This window comes from Lissotriton helveticus, chromosome 4_1, assembly GCF_964261635.1.
Source record: "Lissotriton helveticus chromosome 4_1, aLisHel1.1, whole genome shotgun sequence".
Taxonomy (NCBI): Eukaryota; Metazoa; Chordata; class Amphibia; order Caudata; family Salamandridae; genus Lissotriton; species Lissotriton helveticus.
The window spans coordinates 737,014,804-737,033,300 of record NC_136063.1 but is presented as its reverse complement, the minus strand read 5'-3'; positions in this window follow the sequence as shown (position 1 = coordinate 737,033,300).

Genomic DNA, 18,497 nt, shown 5'->3' with positions numbered 1-18,497 from the left:
ATCAGTGATGTCATCAGTGATGTCACTGACCATGTCATGAATGATGTAATATGTGACATGATCAGCAGTGGATTGCGGGTGCGCGATATATAGTTAGTACAACTAACTATATATGGAATTTCAATGGTTTTGTGTGAGTAAAATAAGGTTTTGTAAATGCTAATCCCTAACTATATATGGTCTATAACCTATGGTTTTTTCAGTGAATTTTCAAGGTTTTGTAAATGCTAATTCCTAACTATATATGGTCTATAACCTATGGTTTTTTCAGTGAATTTCAATGGTTTTCTAATAGCAAATATCAAATCCTTTACAATGTATTCTTCTTTAAATCGAAAAATATTTTTTACATGTTTTTAATACAATTTTTTTTAAAATTATTTTTATTGTTTCGCTCCCGGTACGCGAACCGGTTAGCTTCCCGTTAGCTCAATTCGGAGCCGCGACCCGGTCCGCGAACCGGTAAACGTTCCGTTTGCGCAACTGTCGCGTTAGAAAACAACATCGTGACGCGTCGCGTCAGCATGACGTTTCGCGTTTTCGCGTGATACGTCATATGACGTGCTACGTTAGCGTACCCGGAAGCGCACCGGTACGCGAACCGGAAGCGATCCGCGGCGCGGCGCGGACCGCGTAACGTAAACACAGCAGGTCATGTGACTCGGTAATAACACTTTTCATTGGTTCATTTCACTTTTGGTTTCCTAATGATGTAATACTAGGTCATGTGATCTAAAATTAACACTTTTCATTGGTTTAGAACTTTTGCTTCTCCCAAATGATGAAAACCCCTCCTTCTTTCCTCACTCTGACTTTCATCTTGGTGAGAGAAAGACCCTTTATTTACATTGTGACATGGCTTCATTAGTAGCTTCAGCTGGTTCTAACCCACCACCTCCACCAAATCCAAAGAAGAGAGGACCACCTGCTGAAGTAATTTTACAACAAGAAGAGGAAGAACAGGAAGAGGAGGAAGAGGAGGAAGAGCCAAGGTTTTTGCCAGAGGAGCCCAGGAGGTTTAATCGAAAAGAGAAGTACATTTGGCAATTCTTTAAATTTCCTGAGGGGCAAAAAAAAGTAAATGCACGCTACGTGTTTTGCCGTATATGCGGTGATAGACTGTCAAGGGGGACTGAAAAAAAATACAGTTACGGCAATTTCACTATGCATCGGCATATGAGTAGGTGGCATCCTAATAATTATAGTGCTGCCCAGCTACGTGATGAGCAACAAAATCCCCCTGCGATGGCAAGAAGATCGGTTGTTCCAGAAGTGTCGGGACCAGAGGCGAGGGAGATGATCCCAAACATTCAAATGTTGTTTGGGGAAGTGAAGCAAGTGTGCGTGCACTGCAACCAATTCATTTGCTACAGGGAAAGTAGCATCATTTTGATTATGAGAGCTATTGAAAATCATGTTTGCCCGAAACGCCCCAAAAAATAAATTCTTTTTTTTTTGTTGCTCCTGTTGAGCCCTTTACAATGGATCGTTTTCGTTTCCCCCCCCCAAAAAAAACCAAAAAAAAATATAAAAACGTTCAGAAAATACAAAAAAAGTAAAAAACATGTTCAAAAAATACTAAAAAAAATATAAAACAACAAAAAAATTTTAAAAAAAGTTCTTTTCAGAACTACCTCCCCGTTATAAAAAAATTGGTAGAATATTTGGAACTCTGCCAACCTCTATTTCTTTTAGTTCGCTCCCCGGAGCGCTACCCGGTACGCGAACCGGAAGCTAACCAAAAAAATTATTTTTTTAAAAAAGAACAGTAAGTATAAGGGAAGGAAACAGACAGTTATGTGAAAAGAAAGACAGCTCTAGGGAGTAAACAAGAGATACTGTTACCCACAATCCACTGCTGATGATGTCACATATTACATCATTCATGACATGGTCAGTAACATCATCAGCAGTGGATTGCGGGTAACAGTATCCTTAGTTTACTCCCTATAGCTGTCTTTCTTTTAACATAACTGTCTGTTTCCTTCCCTTATAGTTACTGTTCTTTTTTAAAAAAAAAATTTTTGATCAGTCAGAAACAGTGACATTAATAGAAACAGAGAGAGTGAACAAGAGTGAAGAACTATGGTCCTCCTCAGCCACCCTCAGAAAACCAAGGGGGTCAAGATACATCTACCGTGCCCCCTTCTACCCATTCTGAACATTATTTGCCCTCCATCTTGTATCTTGATTCGACCGAAACACAAAATGGTGGACTCCCGTAATGCTGCTGGTTTGCGAACCGGGCCGCTTCCCGGGAAGCGGTCCAAAAAAAAAGGTGGGAAAGTAATTCACAGACACTAAGAGTAATAGAGACGGAGTGAGTGAACAAGACTGAGGAACTATGAGAAGAGAGGGACTGAGAAAAAGAGTGGAAGGAGTTGAGTAAGTAGGTAATAGAGAAAGGAATGAGGAAAGTAGCAAAGGCAGGAAACTGAGGGTTAAAGAAATGAAGCAGTGGAACTAATAGTAGGTGAATGTGATAGAAATGTAACGAAAAGAGTACAAAATATTTACCTTATAATTGCCGTTAAATTACTCACTTTTTTTTTTTATACTTTCAATCTGTGAAAGAGAGAACCAACATTTGAAAAATATTAAAACATGTATTTAAAAATTACAAAAGACAAGGGAAAAGATTGAAGGACAAATAGTTTTTCAACAACTTTGACACTGACAGAAGCTTCTGCTTCTCCAGGCCCCCTACACAGTCCTAAAGATATACATTTTAAACTAACAGTATCTTGATGCAGATGAAGTGAGGCCTATCTTAAAACATGGTGCATCTTTTGCATTGCTCTTGTTTCAGAAAAGTGTCGCTTCAGGATGCCAATAACATGTCTCCTATCCAGAGGTTTGTTTGAGGTGAGGCCTACTCAGAGTTCAAGATGAGATTTACACTTGTTGAAGTGTACAGAGGAGATAATATCTGTGAAAGTCTACCAATGAAGTGAGTCATGTCCACTGCACTCTTCAACAAAGTACAAACCTCCTATGTTTCCCTGGACAGACCTAAACTTGATCTGCACAATGTGATTCGTAATGATAGGAAACACAGGTGATGTAATTGAAATACGTGCAATTTATTTTGCTCATTTCACAATCACATCACTTGTGTTTCCTTTGCTTAGGTATCTCATTGTGCAGATGTAGTCTAGCATATGAAAGAATACGCAGAAGTGCAGCACTGTATGCAACACCTTTGACACTTACAGAAGCCTCACCTTCTCCATGCCTCCTACACAGTTCTACATGTACATCATAAATGCAAACAGTACAGAATTAATTATACATGTTAAATGGTTTATTTTTGCTGTTCTCAGAATGTATCAAATTTCACTAAAAACAGTGACTTGAAGGTATTCATCATGTAACAGCAGGGAAAAAAAACACAATCAAAATGATTGTGTTTAAAAAACCCATACAACATCAGAAATCAAAATTCAGAACTCCTTAAAGTTAACTTACTTTCCATGACGTCCAAGGATGTCCTATGAACAGCTTACACTCTTTTGTGCTGTTATTACTTTCAGCCCGCCACTTTCTGAAAGAAAATCTCCATCGTTTTTAAAAACACGTTACATGCAATAAATGACTTCTTGCTCTCTACCACAATTTTCCACAAGGCCAAATCTGGTCAGAGCCATTTATAACTCTTGGATTTCCTGTAAGCCAATCCCGTCATTTGGCATTTCCGCAACTTTCAGAATTAAAATGTTGAAGATCATTTTCACAATCCTGGAATAGTAATATCTTCCCCTTCTTGCTCAGTCATGTTCTACATTTCCTATGACACTGATACTGCTTACTATGAAGCAGACTTACACTACCTCTATGACTACTACAATTATTTAATTCTCTACATCACTTTTAATCACAAAGCAATGTAAAACAGTAGACAGCATTGCAGACTTACATTCCCTCTACTCCATGTTTTGATTGGCTGCTTCAATTAGCTTATAAAAAGAAACAGTTTTTCTGAACTCATTGAAAGTGCACGTATTTCTTCATGACGTCCAGTCCTATGGTTAGAAGTTATGTCTCTGAACTACACTTATCCTCAAGGCCAAATTGTGTAGGAGCCATTAGAACTTCTTGAAATTCCACAGAGCACATCCCGAGATTATTTCCCTAAAATTTTGGTTTTAAAAACACCAGGTAAGAGTTTTTAAGGTCATACGCAAATTTTTTTTGAAAATTAAAACAGAATCATTGCAGAATGACCAGCCATTTCTAGACTTTAAATAAGCTGTGTAATGTCCTGATGTTATTGAAGGGCCGTCATGATATATAATTGCTGCAGTTACAAAAGTCCTTCCTGATATTGACAACTGCGAAGCTACAAAATTTTTAATTAAAGTTGTCAATTTTGTTCCATCAGGCCTACATCGTTGGAACATTAAAATGACATACTGGCCATATGTTCGTATAAATAATGTGGACATCATTTCAGATTTACATTGGCTACACTCCATGTTGTGATCAGCTGCTTTTACTAGCTTATTAAAGGAGACTGATTTACTGTCTGGCAAAGTTAAATATATAAATCTTTCTGAGTCTACACTAGTAGTACTTGATACCATACAGTTCTCGCAGTCATGCTGCCATTGATAAGAAAGCCCAAACAGGTGATCTACATCTACACCTTCAGCATGCAATACATCAAGCATATACATTAAAAACTCCTGACAATCTTGCTGAATATTTTGAGAGAATTGTGTTTGGCCTGAACATCTGTCTAACAGATTTCGAATTTCAGACACACTTTCTATGTTTCTTCTATCAGTGCTACATTTCTCTAACACAGAATTTAACAAACTGCAAAATCTTTGATCAGAATTGACCACAATCTCTTCTTTTACATTTTTTAGAGAAAACAAAACATTAACCACTACATTAGCATAGCAGTTGACACCAGAACTGTTTTCAAACTGAAAACCAACAACATCTTCAACAGAATCCTTTTTGTTTCTGCTTGTAATTTTAGGTTCATTGACTTTTTGTCTTTTTGCTACAACCTCCCCAGTATTGTTCTCATTTCTTCGTTTCCGGCCTACCACACGTTTCTCAAACAGAGGATACTGAGGCAAATGTGGCGCATACTCTCTTCTTAACCTATTGTATTCCTTAACACAATCTAGATCCGCACAAATGTTTGTGACATCACACTCAATCAAGTACAATCCCGATAAAGTTCTAACTCGTGACAATGCCACATATGCCATACCCTCCTTGAACACAGAACTGCCAATATTCACCAATGCACTGTCTACACTTAAACCTTGCGATTTATGGATTGTCACCGCATATGCCAAGCAAACAGGAAACTGCTTACGGCGAACATATAAGTCTTTTACAAGCAAAAATCTAGCAGAACAACGACCAATTAGCTGTACTTCCTCAATGCCATCAAATTTAATTTTTAAAAATTCAATTCCATCTCTATTTCTGTATTTCACAAAATCAACAACATTACCCATTGATCCATTTACCAGACCTCTTTCAACATGTAAATTCCTTCTTAAAATTACACGGCAGTTCAAGCACACATTCAGAGTCTTTTCAAAACCTGCAGTTTTAGATATACTCTTCTCTAATGAATCCAATTTTGTTTTCAGATTCTCAGACAAAATAATTGTTGATCCCATATGCTCTACTCTATCAATAGCTTCCAGTTTCACAATCTCTTGCTTTTCTAAATGCAACATTTTGTTGTTAAATTTGGCACATTCTGCAAGAGTTGGCATCAAACATATTCCAGATTTCTTCTCAGTAATTTTCTGAAAAATATTCTCAGGCACAACATCTTGTTCTGGATATAAATTTGACAGTAATCGTGCATGTAAAGCTTCTTTCCCATGCTCGGTCACTTTTCCAATTCTAACATCTTGTAGAATAGTCTTGTAAACTTCATCCTTCGCCTGACGCATATTTTCATGCAGTTCAGCATAATTGAAGTTTAACCATATATTGACGTTGCCAATGCTGCCTAGGCACTTTCTGGTATCTTCATGCGTGAGCATTTTGAACACAGGTTGCCCTTTCACTGGTGTCAGCTGCAGAAGATCTCCGAAAACAATGATGTGTTTGCCACCAAATAACACATCATACTCTGTTTTGAGAACTTCTTGCATCCTCAAATGCACAAAGGCAAGCATGACATTGGAAACCATGCTTACTTCGTCAATGATAAGAAGTTTCATTTTCCTCAAGATTCTTGAAACTTCAAAACAAGCATCTCCAGATAGCTTGTGATATTGTAATTTGTTGTCATGCTCCACTGGCAGCATCAGTAAACGATGTAAAGTAATCCCTTTAATATTATGTGCTGCCAGTCCAGTTGGAGCAGTGACAACACAAGACAGTGATGACTCTGTCCTTTCCTGCAAATAGCATGAAATTGCTTTAATGAGGAAACTTTTTCCAGTTCCCGCTTCTCCACTCACGTACAGTCGGACAGGCTTCAACGACGTACATGAGCACTCTTTCTTATCATGACTTAATCCATGATCAATTTGCATGGTAACTTCGTCATATATTTTCCTCTGCTCAACGTTGAGTTGTCTTTCCAACTCTTCTAAGTTAACCGCATCCTCTTGAGCATGTGCCATGGCTCTTTCCACTTCATTCATAGCAGTGGCAGCTTCATTTTCAATAACAGGTCCTCCTAGTGGATCCTGACTCAATGAAGCAGAACTCTGACTGTCCTGAGAACTGTCTCTGGCAATCTCGGCTGCAATCGTTGCTTCCTGCTCAATTTCCTCATTCAACATTTCTACATATTTGGGAAAAGCAGGACATTCTATGGTCTCCTTGGCGGCATTGAAAGAGTCTTCGTAACAGAGGAAATCTACAAGCAGTTCCTCTTCTGCACGCCAAGGCTTGAAAAGTTGCAAAAGTGCTAAATAGAAAAACTCCTTTTTTTCAGGAGATTCGCCACTCAATTTTCGATGGTTTACCAAGTGGCATTTTCTTTGCTTGACCAGACATCCCTCACTTCCTATTACAGCATACACTCCTTTCTCAGTATCTTCTTTGATGTTCCTCTTGAATATGTAATTTTGCAGAACCTCATACAGACAAGCATTCTCGAGGTGACTGCTTCGATTTGGATAATATGTATCCAACATGTTTGTCTTCAAAATGTCGGTACTGTTTGGCTCCTTTTCCGCCAAATACTCAATTTCCCGCACAGGTTTGAGAACTCGATTACGCGTTGCTGCAAGACCAAGACTCGCCCAAACGATACTCCTGGACTTGGCATAGAGACTTGCTGAAGACAACCGGTCAGAACATTCGTACGCTCCGATTTCTCGATGCGACAACATCTTCAGACTGAAACTGTACAACTTCTTGCTGAGGCTCTTTTCATGGGAAATGTCCTCCCACATATCCTTCAATTCTGTCTTCTCTTTTTTGGTGATGTAAGACGTCACATACCGAGCCACAGCCATACAGTTATCAGCCACAAACTGTATATCCATGTTAGCATTCCACATGGACAAAATCACCGGGTTGTAGTCGTTGATGTACTTGGACTCTTCGTTCCTCTTCAAATTGTAAGTGTTTTTAGGTGATTTCTTCATGACATTGTGTCGCAGCGAAGACATCAAACTGTTTACTCTTCCTTTAGAAATCACCGGTCATGGAAAGCCGAAACGACATTTAGTGTAGAACTTGTCCTTGTTTCGGAATTTACGACGGCAGTACTTTCCACATCGATGGCTTTGGAAACGCAGAACTTTTTCTCTTAGGCTTTTCTTCTCCTTTGCGTTTGGAACAGCACACGTAGAATACTGTTGGATGAAACTCATCACTGAGTCTTCTGGATCCGTTCCAAATTTAGGTGCATCCTTGATCCACAGCAACATATGTATATGAGGAGCACCTCTTGCTTGGTACTCCTTTCTCCAGAAGAAATCCAACACCTCTCCAAGAGGTGGATTCTTCTTATTCATGATGAAAGACATCATAGCTTCAAATCTATGATTGAAGTACCTACATACATTGACTGGATCCAAAGAGCACAGTTCTCCGGGTGTCTTGAATTCGATGTTATCTACGTTAGCATTTGCCTCTCGTAGAAATTCAAGTAAGTCTTCCCAGCCATACTCGGCACAGCTCAGAGTGAGGAACCATGTGGGAGTACCTAAGTTCCTCAGCATACATTTTAAATCACCATGACGACGGTACCAGTACTCATTAGTACCACGCTGACACGCCATGAGATTAATCAGGTGAGAATCTAAAATACTGTCTTGGACATTGACTTTATCCATAAAGTCACTTGCCGAGATGTTTTGCATGTGTATACCACTTTTCAAGATGTGGTTCACTGCATATGACAGTCCAGACAGATCGCTTTCAAACAGGAGATGAAACAAATAAGGAATGCATTGTCGAAACCTAGCATCTCCTGCATACAATCGCAAAGTCCGGTATTCAGAAGCAGGAATTTGATGAGGTCGCTCATCATATCTTCCTCCCTGACCTGTTGGAAAAAACTGTGGGAAACACCGAGCTTCCAAACTTTCCTCCCAAACACTAATGGGACTCCCTTTGGCTTGTTTCATTTGAAACAACTCAATAGCATTCCCCATGACTTCCTTGGAATGCAAAGGATGAACACTATAATGTTCATATATTTCTTCACTAGTACAGGGTTCTACTTTCTCAATTTGACCAGCACACAAATCGCTATCCTCTTCCTCACTTACTTCCTCTTCTGCAACATATACATTTTTATAGTATTTATTATATTTTTTCAAATACAATGTTGCCCTTTTGACTTTCCTAACATCTACTAAATCTTGCCATATTTTCTTATTCTTTGTCGGAACCCCATTAACTAAGATAACCAGAGGTTCCTCTTCCACTTTTTCTACTCCAATTGTGTTAATGTTTTTCTTCAAATCTAGAGGCAAATAAACAACTCTTCCCTTTAATCCTCTCTGTAAATCTGATGGAGGCAATTTCCCTGTCTTTGGCTCCATTCTTACAATAGCCTGAAAGGGATGGATACTTTGAATCAAAATAGATTCATAAGTATTTAAATCCTTCAATTCAGAAGGAATCTTAACCAATTCCAGATTATTATGAACTGCTCTAGCAGGCATCTGGTTTTGATTTAATTTGCAACAACAATAACTACACACACGTTGATCCAATCCCAAATCAAAACAATTTTCTACCATCAAGTAGGTTGCGAAATCCTTCCATTCACTATTATTTTCCCTTTCACTTTTTGCATATAAATCCACTAACTTAGTCTGATTCTTATAATAAGTGCGTCGACAACACACACAAGTGAAATTAGGCCTCTCACTTGATTTCACCTCAAACGTCGCAATTTCCCTCTGGAAATTATCTGTACTGGAAACCTGTACACTATCTTCCACATGACCCTCTTCTTCTTGCTCAATTTCAACATTCTCCTCTTTACTTCCAAAGTAACAAAACTCAATTTCTTCACATATATTCTTCACATCTATTTCAGAACCATGCAAAAGAGCAGCGCATAATTGTTTAAGCATAATTGCTGGACTCTTAGCATAATACAACATTCTAACTAATTTCCTCACTTTATTATGATGCACTGCTAGCATCCTGAAATGATGAAAAACACTCTGGCATACTCTCCTGGAAAGACAAGCCAGTGAATGACCATGCAAACCTGTCACTTCTCTTACTCTGCAAGGATCTAATTCTTGCAACAACCTTATTTTCTGCTTCAAACTTTTCTTATTAAATGACCGTACAAAATCACAAAGCAAATTGATGGAATCCTGTTGCACACTGCAAATACTACTACACTTCCAGGTGTACACAGGACCCTTATTATGTCTTCTTAAAACCTCATTACCTAACACCTCTTCTGCCTCTGTTGTCACAAGTTTTTCTTTTTCAACTGGACAACCATCTTTCACTTCATAAGCACGACCACTGGTGTCAACTGCATGCACCAAATCATTATCCTGGAAATAACTCTCCTCATTAAAAAATGCCTCACAGCTTGAACTATGCATCCATTCTCCAGAAAAAACTTCACAAAAATTACTACGATTAACTATTCTCTTCCATCTACTATTTCTTTTGAAATCATAAATTGCCTTGTTTAGCTTCCTAATTCTATTGATTATCAAAATAAATAACTTACGTTTAATTTCAAATGCCTGATCAATAACTTTCTCAAATTTTTTTTTCTCTTATAAAAAACCAGTTTCTGTTGACCTTTCTTAATATTTTTTAACAAATTGCCAATTATCCTGTTGCGGAACATTCGTTTACGAATCTCCCTAAACTGTTGTTTCCTTCTACTATCATGCACAGAGTTATCTCTTGCTCTAGCAGTAACATTTTTCATTGGCCTTTCCTTTCCATTTGAATTCCTTCTCGTTTTATGGACTGAAACATTTTCTGTAGTAAAATTTTTTTTACTACACATATTTCTTATGAAATATTTTGTGGTCTTACCCGGTGCTTTCTTCGTGACTTGACAAATCTTTTTGTTAGAGGACTGCTGCTCATTTTTTTTCACCTGCTGTCTTTGACGTTTTGCAGCCTTTCTCTGTCTTTCTATTGTAGGCATGGTGAAATCTTGAAATGATCTGCAGTTGAATCTGTGGTAAAATATAATAAAAAATGTTATTAACCAGTATTACCAAACAGTAAAACAATAACAGTGATCAAAAACTTAATACACTACTTGACATTTTAAATAAAAGATTTTTTAGTCCTTGCAAATTTACAATACAGAAATACCAGAAAAGAAATGACATTTATATTTATGTTACCTTTGCTATTTTATATGTGAATCTGATCTAATTTTATGAGCATATTTTAATATTTTATTGAAGACACTACACATAACCTGCTTTTGAAGGTGTCTTTATTTTTAAATTAAACGGTTTACCTTTTTACTTTTTATTAATTATAAATTTTAAAAATAAATGTTTATATTTCCATAGGCTCAAGCAGGTCAGCTTCCCATCCTATGTCATATAATTCGGACAAATCTGCATCCTCATCACGCTCTTCTTCATCCTCAGGATTTAAATCATCCAAGGGATCAACATCCACTGATGTTTCAATTACAAGTTCAATGATGAGGTCAAAATCAACTGATTGCAGATTGTCGCTCATGTTGAGGTTGTCTTTATCTTTAAAGAAAGATAACAACAATGAGATGTTGCAGAGTAAGAGACAAATCTCAGAGATTATAATAGTAAAATTGTTTAACAAGAGTAACATTTTGCAGCTATTATTTAGCCATATCCAGCGATGCTGAACAGGTGAAGCCTATGTCTAATTTTTCACTGAACAGGACTCATCTCTTCTTAACCTTGGATAAGCCTCACCGACTCTGTGTCCCCTGCACATACTTAAATGTAAAGGGGCAGATTTATGTTAAATGGCACATCCCCAGGCATGCACCAGTTAACGTGCACCACTGCTCTGCCACCCATGGTGTGCCGCATTTACAATCAGATAGGAGAAACCTGCGTCAAAACCCTGCGCCTGCTTGAAGCAGGCATAGGTCTTGACGCAACATTGTGGAGATGGTGCACCCCTGAGCGTTGCTGGAGCTGCATCGCACTTGCGATACAACTCCAGCAATGCGCCACCTTAACGGCACAGATGCGTCACGTATCTGTGCTATTTTTGCCCCATGCTGCGCCGCATTGTAAATGCAGCACACCATGGGTGGCGGAACAGCGGCGCAGGATGACTGGCACATCCCTAGTGATGCGCCAGTCATCATAAATCTATCCCTAAGCTTCTTATCTTGTTAGAGATGAACTGCCATATGTATCATCAAAATATTTTGCATTTCCTAAATAGCGAATTTTAAGGAATAAATAGCGATTCTTTACCATTCCTAATTTGCAATGAGCAAATTGCTAATTGCAAGTTACCCATTCATTTCCATGGGCTAGGAGGCTCATAGGAATGAAGGTTTAATTTGCGATTAGCAATTTGCTCATCACAAATTAGGAATTTTTCCAAGGGTGCAGGGTGTCTCAAGAACACCCTGCTGCACCCCTGAAAAAGAAATTTGGGGGCATATGGCACACATACATGCCCTAAGGGCATGTGTTGGCGTCATATGGGACCTTTTGTTTTTTTAAAAAAAAGCTTTTTGAAAAGAATTCACAAATTACCACCAATTTACCACAATAGTTTCCAAATCCTTAATGTCATTTTTACATATTTTTTGTTTGATACATTGCATTTAAGTAGTCACAAAATTTGCAAATCCTTCAGTGCAATTGCAAAATAAGGAATAGCACATTTTGCTACTCCTTATTTTGCATCAAACTTGTTTGATACATACCATTTGTCTAATTTACATTTGCAAAGGCCGAAATTCGTAGAATTTTGATCTTTGCGAATGCTAATTAGCTTGATACATATGGCCCCAAGTGAGGCCTGTCTTGCGACATGGTGCATCTTTTGCATCACTGCTGCATTGGTTTCATGTGGTACGTTTTTTTTACACCATGACACATCTGCCTAAATGCATCAATTTGTAATTTTGTCGCCTCATACCAAATCTTTTGCACCGCCGCTGCATCATAAAAGTGACGCACAGTGGCACAAAAGAGGCATACACCTATCATAAATCTGTCCCTAGCATTTTAAATGATTAATCCAGGATGACGATAAGGTGTGGCCTATCCAGAGGTTTGTTTAAGGTGAGGCCTACTCAGGATTGCAGATTAAAGTTACGCTTGATGAAGAATACAGAGGAGATAATACATGTAAAGGCCTACCAATGAAGTAAGTAATGTCCACTTTATTGCGCCAGTCATCATAAATGTATCCCTAAGCTTCTTATCTTGTTACAGATGAACCACCATATGTACCATCAAACTATTTTGCATTTCCTAAATAGCAAATTTTAAGGAATAAATAGCAATTCTTTACCATTCCTAATTTGCAATGAGCAAATTGCTAATTGCAAATTAGCACCGCCGCTGCATCATAAAAGTGACGCACAGTGACACAAAAGAGGCATACACCTATCATAAATCTGTCCCTAGCATTTTAAATGATTAATCCAGGATGACAATAAGGTGTGGCCTATCCAAAGGTTTGTTTAAGTTGAGGCCTACTCAGGATTGCAGATTAAAGTTACGCTTGATGAAGAATACAGAGGAGATAATACAAGTAAAGGCCTACCAATGAAGTAAGTAATGTCCACTTTATTGCGCCAGTCATCATAAATGTATCCCTAAGCTTCTTATCTTGTTACAGATGAACCACCATATGTACCATCAAACTATTTTGCATTTCCTAAATAGCAAATTTTAAGGAATAAATAGCAATTCTTTACCATTCATAATTTGCAATGAGCAAATTGCTAATTGCAAATTACCCATTCATTTCCATGGCCTAGGAGGCTCATAGGAATGAAGGTTGCAATTTGCGATTAGCAATTAGCTCATCACAAAATAGGAATTTTTTCAAGCGTGCAGGGGTATCTCAAGAACACCCTGCTGCACCCCTGAAAAAGAAATTTGGGGGCATATGGCACACATACATGCCCTAAGGGCATGTATGGGCGTCATATGGGACCTTTTGTTTTTTAGAAAAAAATGCTTTTTGAAAAGAATTCGCAAATTACAACAAACTAGAAGTTGGTGGTAGTTTCCAAATCCTTAATATCATTTTTTACATATTTTTTGTTTGATACATTGCATTTAAAGAATCGCAAAATTTGCAAATCCTTCAGTGCAATCGCAAAATAAGGAATAGCAAATTTTGAATTAAGGACATTTTAAGTAATTTCCACATGTGCAGTGTTTTCAAATTATGATTTGAAAATCGTTTTTGGGGAAAAGTAATGGTTAAAAATTTATGACAAGGACATAATGGTGTATGCTTCTCTATAAGGCATTTCAGTGTCTCTGATGTCATTTTTCCCATATTACATTATAAGACCTTTCCCCATAGAGCACATTCCTTGTAAATATGCTCCCACCTGTGCATGGTGAATTTAGATTTTGACTGTTTGAGTAACATAGCCATGTTAAAAGTCACCCCAAAAAATTGCAAACGCTTTAAAAAAACACATTCATGTGTCTTAAGGACATTTTAAGTCATTTCCCCGTGGACAGTGTTTTGTAAGTGGCACAAAAGAGGCATACACCTATCATAAATCTGTCTTTAGCTTTTTAAATGATTAATTCAGGATGACGATAAGGTGTGGCCTATCCAGAGGTTTGTTTAAGGTGAGGCCTACTCAGGATTGCAGATTAAAGTTACGCTTGATGAAGAATACAGAGGACATAATACATGTAAAGCTCTACCAATGAAGTAAGTGATGTCCACTTCATTGCGCCAGTCATCATAAATGTATCCCTAAGCTTCTTATCTTGTTAGACATTAACCGCCATATGTATCATATAACTATTTTGCATTTCCAAAATAGCGAATTTTAAGGAATAAATAGCGATTCTTTACCATTCCTAATTTGCGATGAGCAAATTGCTAATTGCAAATTACCCATTCATTTCCATGGAGCAGGAGGCCCATAGGAATGAAGGTGCAATTTGCGATTAGCAATTAGCTCATCGCAAATTAGGAATTTTTCCAAAGGTGCAGGGGTGTCTCAAGAACACCCTGCTGCACCCCTGAAAACGAAATTTGTGGGCATATAGCGCACATAAATTTTAACAACATTCCTTTACCTCAAAAACGATTTTCAATTCATAATTTGAAAACACTGCCCACAGGGAAATTACTTAAAATGTCCTTAAGACACATGAAAGTGTTTTTTTATTGCCTTTCCAGCATGGTTGGGTCACTTTTAACATGGCTATGTAACACAAACATTTAAAATCTAAATTTCCCATGCACAGGTCGGAGCATATTTACAAGCAACTTGCGCCACAGAGAAAGGTCTTACATTAAAATGGGAAAAATAACATCAGGAACAGTCAATTGCCGTATAAAGAAGCATACACCATTATGTCATTGTCATAAATTTAAAAACAATTCCTTTTCCCCAAAAACGATTTTCAAATCATAATTTCAAAACACTGCACATGGGAAAATTACTTAAAATGTCCTTAAGACACATAAAAGCGTTTTTTGATTGCCTTTGCAGCATGTTTGTATCACTTTTAACATGGCTATGTAACACAAACATTCAAAATCTAAATTTTCCATGCACATGTGGGATCATATTTACAAGCAATTTGCGCCACATAATTCATAATTTTCTCCTTAAAGCACACTATTCTCTATCTAAATTAAAGAAATATTTTCTCACCTTAGCAAATACTTTGAGTTTGAAAACAGTCTCAGAAACACACCAATTTGTCTTCAGCAGAGCAAAAGGTATGCACTCCAGAGTCTGCAGCTATCAAAAGCACAGAAATGCTGTAAATCTTCACACATATCTCTCATGTCACCCAATCAAAACTCTTCCCTCACTTTTTTTCAAATGAAAACCCTTCCCCCCTCTGCCATTTCATGCCTTTTCTGCATGGCAACCACCTCATTGGAAGACTTCTGGTGTTTGCAAGTTCACACAACTTTGTTGCAATTGAACTCTGAACTCTCAGTGCACCTGCATATCCAGTGCATTCTTTCATTTAATGATTTTTTTTTGACCATTCAAAATACATCTTTCAAAGAACACATCCGTGCACCCTAACTTTCTGTTTTCAGCAATCAAAATCCACCAATCACTGTTACTGCTTCATGAACACAGAAACTCCACAGTTTTTTTCATTTTAAACTCTCATTTTTTCAACTGCCATTTCCTTGCCACACTTCATCTGACTGCAGGAGAACCTTCTCTCACCATGTTTTCTGTCTGGATTGTTGGACATAGTTATATTCACTGGGCTCAAAGGTACGTTGAAAACAGGAATTTACCTAACCTCAATTTACAAGATGTGGAAATTAAGTGGTTTGGCCACAGAGGATTAAAATGTCACCAATTGATACCATTGGTGAAAACCTTTATGCATTTGCCCAAACCTGACCTGTTAATTGTGCACTGTGGAGGTAATGACTTGGGCACTTTGACTGGGGTAGGTCTGGAAATGCTTTTAAAGGACACCTTTGAGCAATTGATGGCACTTTTTCCTCAGACTGCCTTGGTATATTCAAATATATGCCAAAGACAGAAATGGAGGTGGTCAAACCAATTTTGTCCACAAATTGAGAAGTCGAGGAATCATGTAAACAAATCTGTTTCAGCTTACATGAGAGACCATGGAATGGGCTCCCTGTACAACAATAACTTGCGTTACTACATGCAAGATATCTACAGAGGAGATGGAGTTCACTTCTCAGATGAGGGCAACAGAGTTTTCACTCTGAATTTAAGAATGTGCATTGGTACCTACTTATAAGTACCTAAATGTACCATAAACCCAAAAGCTCTTCTCAGAGCTACCCTACATCTAATCACTCACAATTATTATTTTACTCTAACATTTTTCACAAATTTTCAACAAAGTACGCTCCCCGGGGCGCTACCCGGTACGCGAACCGGGAGCTAACCTCGCGAAATTTTTTAAAAAAATGGTTTTTTTCCGCACATATAAGCCTCCTCAGCCACCCTCACAAAACCTAGGGGGTCAAGATAAGTCTACCGTGCCCCCTTCTACCCATTCTGAACATTATTTGCCCTCCATCTTGTATCTTAATTTGACCGAAACACAAAATGGTGGACTCCCGTTACGCTTAAGGTTCGCGAACCGGGGCGCTCAACGGTTCGCGTACCGGGTCGCTCTCTGGGAAGCGCACCATCAAAAAAGGTGGGAAAGTAGTTCACAGAAAAGCCACTGGAGACAATTTCACCAAATATAGATTAGCTCATACTACATACCAATCCCTACCATTTTCACAAATTTGATTGGAATTCCATTTAGTCATTTAGCCTGTAGACCTCTCTAAATACCCTGAGGTAAATTACTTCACAAAACACATCTGAAGTGTTGGAATTGACAACCAATGAAAATGTTACTTTCATTTTCTATTTTTTTTTACCTGACATTTCATTGGTTATATACCTGAATATATATAAAGGAAGAGAAGAAAACACAGCCATTTTGACTACTACTTCTTGCTGTACATTTCAATAGTATTTTCACTAATTCCTTCAACTTCTTTCTAAAGGTAAGTTTTTATTTTTAAAACTGAAGTATATTGTGCACTATAAGTTAATATGGTAAACTTTTTCTGATAGATATATACTATCCCTCTGTAGTAGTTATAGATTTAGAGAGACTTCTCTGTTATAGTTATGAATGGAGTTAGGCTTCTCTTGTATAATTATGAATTTACTTACGTTAAATCACATACACTTTTTTATATTCCTACTTCCACTCTGATACTATACACTGCCCAAAGATAAATTCACTGATAAAAAATGCCTATCTAAAATTATTCCCAACATTGCCCTATCTCTACTAATATATATTTTTTTAATCCAAATTTCAGGCAAAATGGAAGGCGAAAACCAAGTTTCTTTTGAAATGGACCTGCAAGAGAGCAGCCAAGAATTGATTGATACAATTGATCAAATTGACATTGAATTTTTCGATGAAACTTGGGACAATGAACTACTGCAATGTGTACAAGCAGTAGATAACCTCCTTGCAAATGAGGACATTTTACACCCTCAGAGACTACAATGTATATTCCATGATAATTATGAAATTTCTGACAATGAAATGTTAGAAAGTTTAATAAATTATGAAACACAATCACATTAAAAAAAATGCTTAAAAAATAAAGAAAATAAAAAATAATCAACAAAAACAACAATCAATTAACATACAGCATTTGAAAAGTCTATCATTCATTTTTCATTGCAGTACGCTGCCCAGAACGCTTCCCGGTTCGCGGACCGGGCGCTCCCCACGCAAAAAAAACAAACATTTTTTTTTGTTTTTTTTGCCCCGCGGGGCCCTTTTAAAACCTCCACATTAAACCTAGGGGGTCAGGGAGGATCTAGTATGCCCCCTTATGGTCATTTTCGCCTTTGTTTTGGCCTCCTCTTGTCTCTCAATCCTACCGAGAGACAAGATGGCGGCCGCTCCGGACTGTTTAGAATGTTGACAGACACCGGAGAGCCAATCAGCTTAGCTACGCGAAGTTCCGGTACGCTTAAGGTCCGCGGACCGGAGCGCTGCCCGGAGCGCGCTTACAGATATATATCTTTATTTAAACGTTAATTTCTCAAAATCCACTGGAGCACATATATTGAGACCTAGAAAAGGCACATCGGGCTACCAGTCCCTACAATTTTGCCAAGTTTCATGGAAATCCATTCAGCCGTTCGGGCTAAAAGTGAGGCCAACCGCCCTATGGAAAACTCAATGTTAAAAACACGTTTTGGGACCCACCCTTTTTTCTCGGCCCCCCCTTGACGAAACCCCCCCAAATTTCCAAGGGCTGCTCAGAAACAAAATGTTCCATTTTCCAGAAAATTTCAGCCAATTCCGTCCACAAACGCCAAAGTTATTACACAT